Below are 12130 nucleotides of genomic sequence, written 5' to 3'. Positions count from 1 at the left end.
TGATTCAATTCAATCAAAAACTTGTTTTTGAATGATTATTTTAAAATCTAGATTTCTAGACTGAGCCTTGGAACACGTCATTTCAAACAACAGTGTGGTTCTGCTTCTAATTTATAACACAGCCCAAAGGAGATTCATTTCAGGAGATGGGAGATCCTTCATTCATCTCCACGCACGCGTCTGTCACCACAGGGGCAGGCCTGGAAGAACGGCAGACGTCTGCTCAGCAAATAAAACCCAGATCAGGTGGGTGCTGCTTTGCCAGCAAAGAAGCCAATTCTCTGAAGAGGATACATTGCTGTGGGAGCAAGGTCAGGAGGTCTGACTCTTGCCTGCTTGCCTTGTCAGTCAGAGGACAGCATACTGACCAACAGGGTCACAGATGCTGGAGCTGGTTACAGACCTGCAACCTGCCTGACGGTTTACAAGTCACCCAGGTGATCTTCATACAGCATTAAAGCCTGTAAGGTTACTGTCCTTCCAGACCGGCAGTACATACCTGCCTCCCCCTAGCTTTAAAATGGCTAATTCAGCCGAGAGCACTGTCTATGGGTGAGCTCTCTCCCAGGCAGCATTGTGATGAAGATGCCCCTTAAAAAGAAAAGATTCTGTGGAGAGACCTGTTTATCATAGTACAGTGTTAATTCAATAACGCACATTAGCCTACTAGGGGCTCTGAGAAGTGCCGTAACAAAGGGACCTTTGTAACCAGCATAAACCTATTTAATCCTTAAGGTATTTTTCACATAAAATTGAATATTATCCTTAGTGCACTGAAGGAAAGGGCTATAAATGCCCTCCACGATTTCTAAGATGGACTTGATGCATTTCAGACAGCTCTTGGGCTGTGACCGACTACACTTCTCAATGACGGCCAATTCAATCTAAAGGGCCCCCAACTCAGCTAGAAACCTAGAGAGACAGGAAAGAAGCAGAGTGAGCATCGGCTCCCTGCTGCCCTGAGGCGTCCACTTTTAGCACTGGCTGCTCCCATTTGGTCACTCCAAGTGACCAGTCTCTGTCTCTGCTTCTCCTCTCTATCCAGTTCCCATGTGCCCATCACATCATCAGCACAGGTAAGGGCAGGGGAGGGGAAGAGGTTGGGGGAAATAGGGAGAGAAAGGAGGATGGTGGGCAGCCATTGGGTTTCTGTCCCAGAGAATTTGTCCCTGTCAGTTAAAATCAGGAACAGCTTCACATCTTTTGGTCCTGATGACATTTCAGATCGGCTTTGGAGAACTCTTTCATAGCAAAGACATCAGATCTCTGTTGCATGCTCCATCAGTTCTTGAAGACATGTTGTAACTCTCTAGTAATGCCATGCGGGTCACTTGAGTTTCTGGGCAGTGAGCACCACCCTGCCATGCCTTGAACGTTTGTTCCTGAGTCTTTCTTTTACATATCTTTTATTTGATTAGGCAGATCCTTGCTTGTACAGTGACACATCCGGATGTGGAAGTCTGACTTCCCCTGTACCGTCCAGCCTCTCTGAAAGATGCCTTTTTTTTTTTTTTTTTAAAGACTTGTGGCTCTTCCAAATCCCCCTTCATCCTGTTCCCCATAACCCGCAATTCCAGCCTCATTTTCCTAGGCTTTGTTTTCGTAATTTTAGTTAAACAGAAAATTGAAAAGGCACCATTGCCATCAGAAATGGATGCCTGTTTTTTTTTTTCTTTTGCAAAAGCAAAAAACAAGTCAGCTCACCCTTTAAATAACAATATTTTCTGATGTTGGTGTTGAATTAATCCAGGAAATGAATATGTATTGATGGTATTCTTTGGGGTTTTGAAAATCCTTACAACCACATAATTAAATGAGCGCCTTCAGAAATACTGATAAAAGCGCATTGCCATTCAAATATCTATACAAGACAATGCCCCTAAGCTGTGGGTTTGAGAGATTAGTTTGGCCAAGAGCCAGTGTTTATCACAATATTTCCATCTCAGCTGATAAAATTTAATCATTCTTATTTAAATAGAAATCAGAATTAATGCAGGTCGTAAAGAGAAGGAATAATAAACGAATCGCTATCTTTATTTCTGAGCTCCTGGCGCAGACGCCTCTTCAGAATGGAAATGCTGCAGTTGTTGTTCAGGGGGTTTTGTTTTGTTTTTTTCTTACCTGGAACTTTTATTCTGGAGCCCTCAAAAATAATGAGGCCACGCTGCTCACGTATGCATTTCTCTAGTACTGCTTTAAGGCAAGTATCTTCTCTCTTCTCCGCAGGGGACATCAGGGTCACCAACGATGGGGACAGATTTGGACAGAAGCCACCAGGAGAACGACAGGAAGCCACTTCTCTAGAACACAGCCAGCATCAGTGGTCCCTTCCTCTCGTGCCAGCTCCCTGGCTCTCTTGAGACTGGAAAGCAGCAGGTGCAACTGGACTGGTGGGAACCTTGGACTGAACCACTGTCCACTAAGGGGCAAATCCAGGGCCAAGCCTCCTCTGCGGGGAGAGCCTGGAGGCACATTCTCAGAGTCTCCATCTTGTCTCTTCATCCATCCCACTTGCATGGTGGGAAGGAAACAGAGAGGTCATTGTTCACAGTTGCCCATGGAGTCAGGAGTAAATCCACTCTGTAAGTCCATCTACAGTCCCCAGCTGTGTACTTCTGACTTTATGTAAGCCTCTTAGCCCAGTTCTAGACCTGGTGTGGACACAAGTCTGAGCCATTTTCTTTGACACATCTACTTATCTTTGGTTAATGCCTCAAACCAGATCTGCGCAAATGAAAACATCTCCTCAGCCACAGAACCAACTAAATTTAGTAACTGCATCTGCCCCATCTTTGGGTCTTACTTAATTGGCCAGAGAAATGCAGAGCATCTTCGATTTCTTCTTTATTTTACATACCAATTGACTTTTAAAAAGTATTTTATATTTACATGTAATGAATGTATTTATGTATGTATGTATGCATGCATGTATCCCTGGGCCTGGTGGCACTTACCTTCAATAAGAGTTTTCCAGCAGGCTTAGGCACAAGGATTGTTTCTGAGGCTTGCTTGGGCTAGGTAATGAATTCTAGGCCAACCTGGGCACCTTAGCAAGATAGTGTCTCACCATGAAAGAAAAGAGGCCTGAAAATGTAGCTGTGTGATAGCACACTTGCCTGGCACGCAGGAGAGCCTTGATTCAATCCTTACTACCTAGGATCAAGCAGACAAAATTAAAACAATAAACAGTCTTGTCATTGTTTGTAATTGTTTATAGCATTTTATAAATAATTAAGGTAAAATTTATTGAAGGTTTGCTATAGTCTATCACTGTTTACACACTTTAGTCTTCTTTAAGCCATATAGCACCCCTATGGAGCAGGTACCTCTTTATCTCCATTTTACAGGGGAGAAAACCCCGAACAAGTATCAGGGCTGGGCTTCCCACAGGCTGTTTGGCTCCAGGGCAGAGAGAGTCCCATGATAGGATGTTCCTATCGAGCTGAAGAACTGAGGCTTCAGAAACAGGTTTTTTTTTTTTGTTTTGTTTTGTTTTGTTTTTTTTCTCTGAAGCCAATGCTAAGGAATTAGCCCTTAAGTGCATCTTTCTGTTGCTATGGTCACATAGTTAACTCCCAGCCTGGAGCTGTGCTAAGAAAATCTGAATAAAGGATCAGACTGGGGTGGAGCAGGAGGTTGGAACCCACTTGACTCTATTGCTTTTGACTTTGTTATGAATTTTGGTTTGGGTTAAGGGCATATCAAACTTCAAAAAAAGTCTGCTTAGGTCATTGAAGAACCTTCCCGAGGCTTCACAACCCCTTAAGACTTCCTTTCAAACCCAGACGTTTCCTCCGTCATTGCATTTCTATATAAATGTTTTGAGAAGCGGTGAGCCTGGTACCAATAAGAATAGGCTGTGTCACTAAGGAAGTTTTCACACGGCTACAACTTAGATTTGCAAATACTGTACATCTTGTGAATAACTTTTGGCACTTATGACCTCCCCACACACACACCCCACCCGGTGTTTAACCATTTCTTGATTATCTAGAACTATCATTATAATCATGGATAAGATTCCCTGTGCAAAAGCAAGTCCCCTAGAAAATGTTCTTTGGGGTTTTGTGGGTTCCCAGAGAGTATCACTTTGCCAGGACAGCCCCTAAATTGCTTGACACTCAGACTTGGTGGTGTAAACAGGATGGCATTCCAGCTCTGAGCACACAGGCAGAGGTTTCTCCTGGGAGACACTGAGATGCAAAACCACAAGGCATTGTCTACTTTCTTTGGTGTGGCTGCACGGTTTGCACATTGTCGTTTTTGGGTTTTTTTTTTTTTCTGTTTAGTTCATTCCCCTGGTTGAGAACAGAGGCAAAGATGCTTTCAGAACAGGCCTAGCCATGAAGAATCATGCAAATAACACCAGCTTTCCCCCTTGGAATGCAGGGCAACACAGTGGGACCCATGGAAAGAAGAAGAGAATAGATGTGGTCCAGGGATGCTACACTCTCATGCAAGGACCAGCATTATCTTAGCTCCTAATCTCAACAAGATTTGGAAGTTTACTTTGTTAAATTATGTCAACATTCCATTCAAATTTTAAGTTAAAGGGAAAGAAGTCACTATGTTAGTGAGTGCAGCATGCCACTGACGCAAAGCCCAGGGGCCATTTCTAAGGTTGCATGCTCTTTTTGAGAGCTTAGGTATTTTTAGGGTCCTGGTATCCTAAAACCATGCTGAGGATACTCTAAGCACGTATTGCCAGCACTTAAAGTTCAACTCTGCTCACCTAGCAGCTTCATTGGGCATCTCTTCACAGTTTTTCTGACTGTTACATCTTCGTGTTTTGTCTCGTCGCTATGGAGATTGGATGCCTCACTGATGAGCCAGAATCCAGACTAGGGTCTATGGAGCACCTGGGATGGGGGAGTTGTGGAGAGGTTTGGATTGAGGGTACAGAAAAACATCCAGCATTGACTACAAATGGAACCACCTCCTTAGGGCCCCCTGCCATCATCCTCATCTCTTCAGCATCTTCATACATCATCTTTCTTGTCCCCTGCCCATATCATGGGAGATGTTCTTCCTGAGTCTTCCTAGTGGCTGGGTTATGTAATATGGCGCCATACACATTTTAGGGGCTTCTTACTTTCTTACGACGAGCCTCTCTTAGTGGGGCCCATGAGGTCAAATGACTGGAACTGTCACCCACATTGTCCAACCCTTATCATGCTTTCTCTATTTCTTGCTTTCAAGGTCCCTTCCATCTCAGGGCCTTTGCTGGACTCAGTCTTAGAACTCTTCTTGGTTCAGATTTCAACAGGATCCTTGACTCTTTGAAGAAGGCTTTCTCAAGCCTGTGGGCGAGTCTAGGTTCTTCTATGGTCTTAAAGTTCGAGCCTTGCCTGTTTACCCTAGCTAGCATACGTCACAATATTCTCACAAGCTAAACAGCTTGCTACCTATCCCAGACCAGCCTCAAACTAGGGGCTCTTAGTGACTAAGCTTCCCAAACATTGGGATTTCACTGTGTCCCACCCATATCTAGGTCTTAAAAAATATATTTATCATCCAGTTATTCTAGAAGACAGGTGTCCCTTTGTCCTCTTCCTGGGAATAGAGCTTAAGAGAAAAGAGAGTGAACCTGGTGCCTGTTATATTGCCAGATCCTTGGGTACCACAGAGCATGGTAAAAAGTGCCATTCATAAATGCACTTGAGCTTGAATGTCACTTTTGCCTTTGGCCCCTCCCTCATGGCAGACTGCACAGAATGTAATCTTTGTGTGGCAGGCACTTATTCAACTCACTCTGTATTCCCAGGGGCCCCTAAGAATGCCTAGTCCACGAAAGCTAGTCAGCAAGCATCTGAAGGAGCAGTTGGTTGAAGGGTGGTATGGTAGAGGGAAGAGATGTTTCAATGAGGGGATCTTTGAGATGAAGGAGCAAAAGCTCAAGGAAACGTGCTTGTGACCAGGCCTTAGGAGGTGTGTAAATGGCGGGCTGTTTCCCTAAGGGCAGAGAGCCCCAGAAGAGGATGTGAGGATGAGTCTTGACTACCAACTCGTTTGGACTGAGAGACTCTGAGGAAATCAGTGGAGCTGCTCTTGCTGCATCTGTGAGGGTTTCCAGAATGACAGAATCTTGAGGGCTTTGGTCAAATGAGTGGTTTAATCTATTCATATCTTCAAACTTTGAATCTACTATTTGGAGGTCAGAGCAGTGGAGTGTGAGACCTGGTAGGAATCAGTGAACCACTATGGCTGTGTCCCTGATGGCTCTATATTGCTCTGGCCTCTTCCTGTTGCTGCTCCACCCTGCTTCCTGTCATCTGTTATGATGTGAGCTGTTCCTCCACACTCTCCCTGCTCTAACAGACAGAAACCTCAGAAACTTTGAGCTGAATAAACCTTCTTCTTGGGACATACATATGTTACATGTTTTGTCACAGTGAGGCAAAGTTTGACAGAGGGCTTGAGACACGCTCAAGTTGCCTCAGAAGAGAACTGTCCACCCACTGAGAGGGGCAGACCTCTGGCTTGATGCAGGGAATGCCTCAGAAGACAGATAAACTCCATCTCTCTTTCTTGTTCAGGCCTTCTAAGTCACATAGGACAGGCCCATGTTTGAGGATTAGTAAGAAAACACCACGGGCATTTGTCACAGTTAGCTTCAGTTGTCAACCTGACACAAGCTAGAGACACCCAGGAAAGAGGAAATCTGCCATAATCTGATTGGATGGCAGCCTGTCTGTGGAGTGTTTTCTTAATTTGATGTAGGGTGGCCTAGCCTACTATGGGTGGTGCCACCTCAGGCATGTGGTTCTGGGTTCAATAAGAAAGCTGGCTGAGCATGAACCAGGGGGAACAATAAACAGTATTTTTTTTTCTATTTTTTTTCTGCTTCAGTACATATCTCGCGGTTTCTACATTGATTTTCTACATTAGCATCCCTCAGTAATGGGCTGTAACCTGTAAGATGAAATAAACCCTTTCCTCCTAAACTTGTATTTGATTGGTATTTCATCCTAGCAACAGACACTTGACTAGGGGACCATTTAACAGCAGGTTTGCCACTGCTGCTTGCACACAGCTTGTTTAACCTGCTACCAGTGGTGGGCAGTTTAAACGTGACTCCCCACTGTTGACCCTCATCATGCTTCAGGCCCCCTGGGATCCTGCCATGGATCCACGAGAAGATCCCAGACACAGAGGAAAGAAACGATCGTGAGTGACCCCCATGAGCTTCCTGATGAGTCATAGTGGAGGCCCCTAGATCCAGGCAGACCTCAGGAGGGAAACACTCTTCCTTATTGCAACAATGTCTAGGAGACCAGGCCTGCCAGCTGCTGAGTGTGGGGCCTGGGAGGTGGTGTAGCATTTGGGGAATTGTCAGTCACGATGAAGAGATTGGCAATAGTTAGTACTTACATAGTAAGTAAAAACAGGAAGAAAGAAAGGAAAGAAAAAAAAACCCAAGCAAAGACAACGAGGTAAGTCATCCTCCTCTCTGTTCCAGCTGGGGTGTCTGTCCCACCTCAGACCTTGCTACCCCGTTCCCTGGTGTCTGAGGCATCCTTACCAGTAACTCCTTGTTTCTCAGCCCATCGGGTCCATCACAACTCCTCTTTTATTTTCAGACGGTAGGATCTTGAGCCTTCTCAGCCTCCTTGAGCACAGGAGCTCTTCCCAAGGCAGAGCTGTTCTAGTGATCTGCAAGTGCCCAGACTGATAAGTCCAGGGAACGCATTTTGAAGCTGTCAATACAATACAAGGCCCAGCGGAACGCCCAGCTCAGCCAGCCTTGGTCTCCATTCAGAAGGAAACACTCTCCTGCATACATAGAGAGGCCTGTTTCGAAGCTTGTGGAAAGGATTATGGGTCCACATTTTGCTGCCTTATGGATTTGTTGGCCCACTGTGAAGGTTCACCCTTTTGTAATGAACTCTCATTAAAATGCCCAGTTAGTTATATTGATAAGTTTATCCTTTGCGGAAGGCAAGCCTACTAGCGCTACAGTGCCACAGTCTCTGGGTGTTCTTAAGGCATTGATTAACCCTCACCTGCCAGAAATCATTAGCGAATAGATTGCTATTTTCTGATAGTTTTGAAAGGAGAGTGACTCTCGGTAAATAATCATTGGCTGCCTTCCCAGGGGAAGCCAGCTTGGAAGAGTTCTGAAATAGCTAGCGTGTTGGTTCTTTTCTGAGTGGGTATATGTAAGGAGGGCTGGAAATGACATTCCAAGCAGCTAATTATAGGATAAGTGTGCCTGCTTACCCAGGCAGTGAGCACGTCAGCTCTTCTCAGACCTATCACATTACATACAGTTTCTGTTCTCTGGATAATTAACAGGATCAAAATATTACTGTCAGATTCAAGGGGGAAAATTAACACATTATCTTAATTGTCTTTTCTACTCAGGTACGAGGAGGCATTACCATTTCAAAAAGGGCTTGTCTAGGGCCCTGGAATTTTAAACTGCAGTTCTTGAAGACGCAGTTAATCCCTCCCAAACTTTGATCTGCTTCTGCTGTATGGTTGGACACTGGTTACTCCATTTCAATGGTGAGCCATCTAAAAATGGCTACAGAAGGCTCTGCAATGTGCTGGAGACAGCTGGGGCCGCCTCACCAGCTGTTCTATGTTCAGAGATGTAAACCTGTCTACACAGAGCTTTAGTAAAAAGCCATGTTTGTAAAGTGACATTAAAATTATACCATGACTCACGTGACAAATACGTAAAACACATTACTTCCTGATTGCTTTTTGCTAATTTTTGATATTATACAACCTTGAAATGCAATCGCTATGGTATCGGCATGCTGGGAGCAGAAGGTCTGGAGGAGCTGGTACCCATCTCTTTCCAGTTCTGCATTCAGCATGCCACGTTTATCCTGGACCAATGAAAACAAGGCCTGGGTATTCGCAGCATGAAAACTGGAAAACCCCAAATCACATCTTTTTGACTGTTCGTATCAAGGACTGGTAAATATGGCTCTCTGAAAAAAAAATACCTGCCTCATGTGTCCTAGACCAGAGGCTCACATGAATGTCCTCCCACTGAACCCAGAGTTCACTAAACCCAGACTGACTGGCTAGCAAGTTCCCAGGACCCACCCATCTCTGCCCTTTGCCCACACACACATACAAGCTGGCAGCTACACACAGTGCTTACATGGCTTCTAGGGATCTGAACTCAGATTCCCATGCTGGGCAGGCACATTATCCTCTGAGCCATGCTCAGCCCCTGATTTTTCTTCCTATTGACTTTCTTCTTCGCAACTTTATCACGAGGGGATGAAGTGTCTTCTCAAAGTCCCTGACTAATATCCTGGTTATAATTTAGAAGCTACAGCTAAGAGAGTCTTATCTTTGCTACGGTTACAGCAGCAAAACCCCTGTACTGTGTGACCGTGCTCTGAGCAATGTGGTTAAATATGTGTCTGACACAGAGATGAAGTGTCTTGGATTGTTAAGTTAAAACATGAGCCTATCACTAGGGTCAGGGACCAGGATAGGCACCAGAACCTATCTTTGAGCCCACTTTATTGCTCTACTAGGGAGGGAATGTGCCAGTCTGAGAGGGGAAAATAAGCTCCTTTGAAGAGAATGAAGCATTGGATGCTGGGCAGGTGGGGCGGAGGTATGGACCACGCAGAGCTTGTAAACAACTCTGTAACATTGTAACAGTGTTGTAATACCACTGTTACAAGTGGTCCAGGCCAGCTGCTCAAGTGTCACTAGGAACCTCTTAGAACTGGAGTCCTAAATGCCACCCCAGACCTACAGAACAAGGGTTGGATAAGAGCCCTGGTTGGTTTGAATACGTATGTTGGTTTGAATACGTATGAAATGTAAGCCCTTGCTCTGAGGTTTCTCCACTCAGAAGACCTACTGACTTAACCAGTGTAAGCCGGGAAAAGTTAACTCCAAACCAAAGTAGTTCCAGGCACAACCTACTGCCCATTCTGCCTCCTCAGCCTGCAGGCAGTGCTACCTACGGCTCCCTCAGACCTCTCAGACCCTGTTAGCAAAGAAAATCTAGAGCAGAGGTTCACAGATATATATATTATGATTCATAACAGTAGCGGTTACGAAGGAACAATGAAAATAATGTTATGGTGGGGGGGGGGGGTCACCACAACATGAGAAACCGTATTAAAGGGTCTCAGCATTAGCACGCCTGAGAATGGCTGCTGTAGAGCCACCTTTCAGTTTACATATGGAGAACTGAAGTCGGAGGAAATGAATGCTTTATCCCAAAGTCAGAGAGTCAAAGCTAGACTCTCCAGAAGGATTCTGGCCTTAGCACCTCATCATGAGAAACACAAAGTCAGACTTCCAAACTCATGTGTACACACACGATGGCGGCATTTCTGTTAGTTCTGAACACTATGTCCCAGCTTTCATTATGTTGGCTGACATAGGACTCTACATACATTTATTATCATCAGCAGCAGCAGCAGCAGCATCACCATCATCGTCATCACCATCATCCTCTCCACAGCAATGATAATGGAGAGACTTTTGTACAAGCCACAGGTGCTCCAGGCCGTCCTTGAAGCTGGTATGGAAAAGCATACACGCTGGCCACTCCTGGATTTCCTTCCATGGTGACATCAGAAACGACACACATGAGTAACAAACTTTCCATCTGTTTTTCTCCTTGGCTGACGTCTCCCCACTCATTCAGGGTGAGAGCTATGATCAGAGTGAGTCCCAGGGCTCGAGGCTTCTCGAAAACATAGGAAAGACAATTTACATAAATATCCTGACACTTTCCCCTTAGTCCCTCCCCTCCCAAGTTCCCATTTTCACTTTTTTTGAGCTTAAAATTAATATATATATATATATATATATATATATATATATATATATATATATATATATATTGTGGATGTGTTCTGTCCCAGCATGCCTCAGAGATCACTCAAGCAGCATTTCCAACTTAATTGGCTCTAGCCCTCCCTCACCCGTGTGGAATTCGCCTGCCACAGGTTTCTGATCGATCAAGAGTCAGAGTAAGGGGGAAAAAAAAAAAAGACCATCTCTCTGGCTTTGAAGCGTGGGTTTCCATTTCTTTTCAGAGAATAGCCACTATGGTTCAGACATATGCTGATGTTCTCTTGGGGTCAGGGTCTGTACAGTTCTGGTAATCTGGATGACTTGGGCAGACAGGAAGGTCTTGTATCTCATTTGTCCATATTCTTTGGCTATTGTAACTGCTTGGTCTTAACCTGGAGGGATTTTAGCCGTTTCCACGGAGCATGGAATGGATGATGTTATTTCCTTTGGAGCAACATTAAATTTGGAAACGATTTGAATCCGTGCAGTTTTTCCCACCGATAGCATGTTGTCTTACCTTCTGGGCTCTCAGGGCTGGAGGGAAGGTTTTAGTCTCCTGACAGAAAGGAGAGTTGTGCTTTTTAGTTTGTGGTCTCAGAAATCTGTCACGATTCAGAGTATGTGTCAATGGTCGCAGCCTGCAGAAAGATTGGTGACTTGGTCTTATGGGGTTGGTCCTGGGAATGGATTTGGCCAGGATACTATCCCTTTATAAGCACCGGCTCTTACACAACAGAGGGCCTTCTTCTCCCTACTTCTTACCCATGTTACCCTGAGCACTTACCAGTATGCCAAGGTCTGGCTTCTAGGAACCTAATTATCAAGAGATAACTTCTGAGTGCCTCACCTGCTCCCTCCCTCCCAGAGGGCTGTTTAGATTTTCTCATTTCAAGGAATCTAGTGACCAACTCTTTCTTTGGACATTGCTTTGTCTCCACCTCCCCACACCTATAACCAGTGGTGAGCGTGGCTTAGCTTACCTTTCCTTATATGATAAAATACCATAATCAAAAACAAGTTGGGAGGAAAGGGTTTGTTTCATCTCACAGCTTGTAGTTCATCATCTTGGGAAAGTCGAGGAAGAAACTCAAGACAGAGAACAATATAATAGGCCATGGAGAAGTGCTGCTTGCAAGCTTGTTCTTCATGGCTTGCACAGACTGCTTTCTTATTGGCCCCAGGACCTAGCCCAGGGGTGGCACACCCACAATGAGCCTGGCCCTCACCCAACTTAGTCAATATTACAAAATTCATAATCATTGATCAAGAAAAATTGCCACAGGCTTGTCCACAGGCGAGTCTGATGGAAGCTTTTGCTCAAATGAGATTCCCTCTTCTAAAA

This window comes from Arvicanthis niloticus, chromosome 18 (assembly GCF_011762505.2).
Source record: "Arvicanthis niloticus isolate mArvNil1 chromosome 18, mArvNil1.pat.X, whole genome shotgun sequence".
Classification (NCBI taxonomy): Eukaryota; Metazoa; Chordata; class Mammalia; order Rodentia; family Muridae; genus Arvicanthis; species Arvicanthis niloticus.
Note: the sequence above shows the minus strand (reverse complement) of the source record.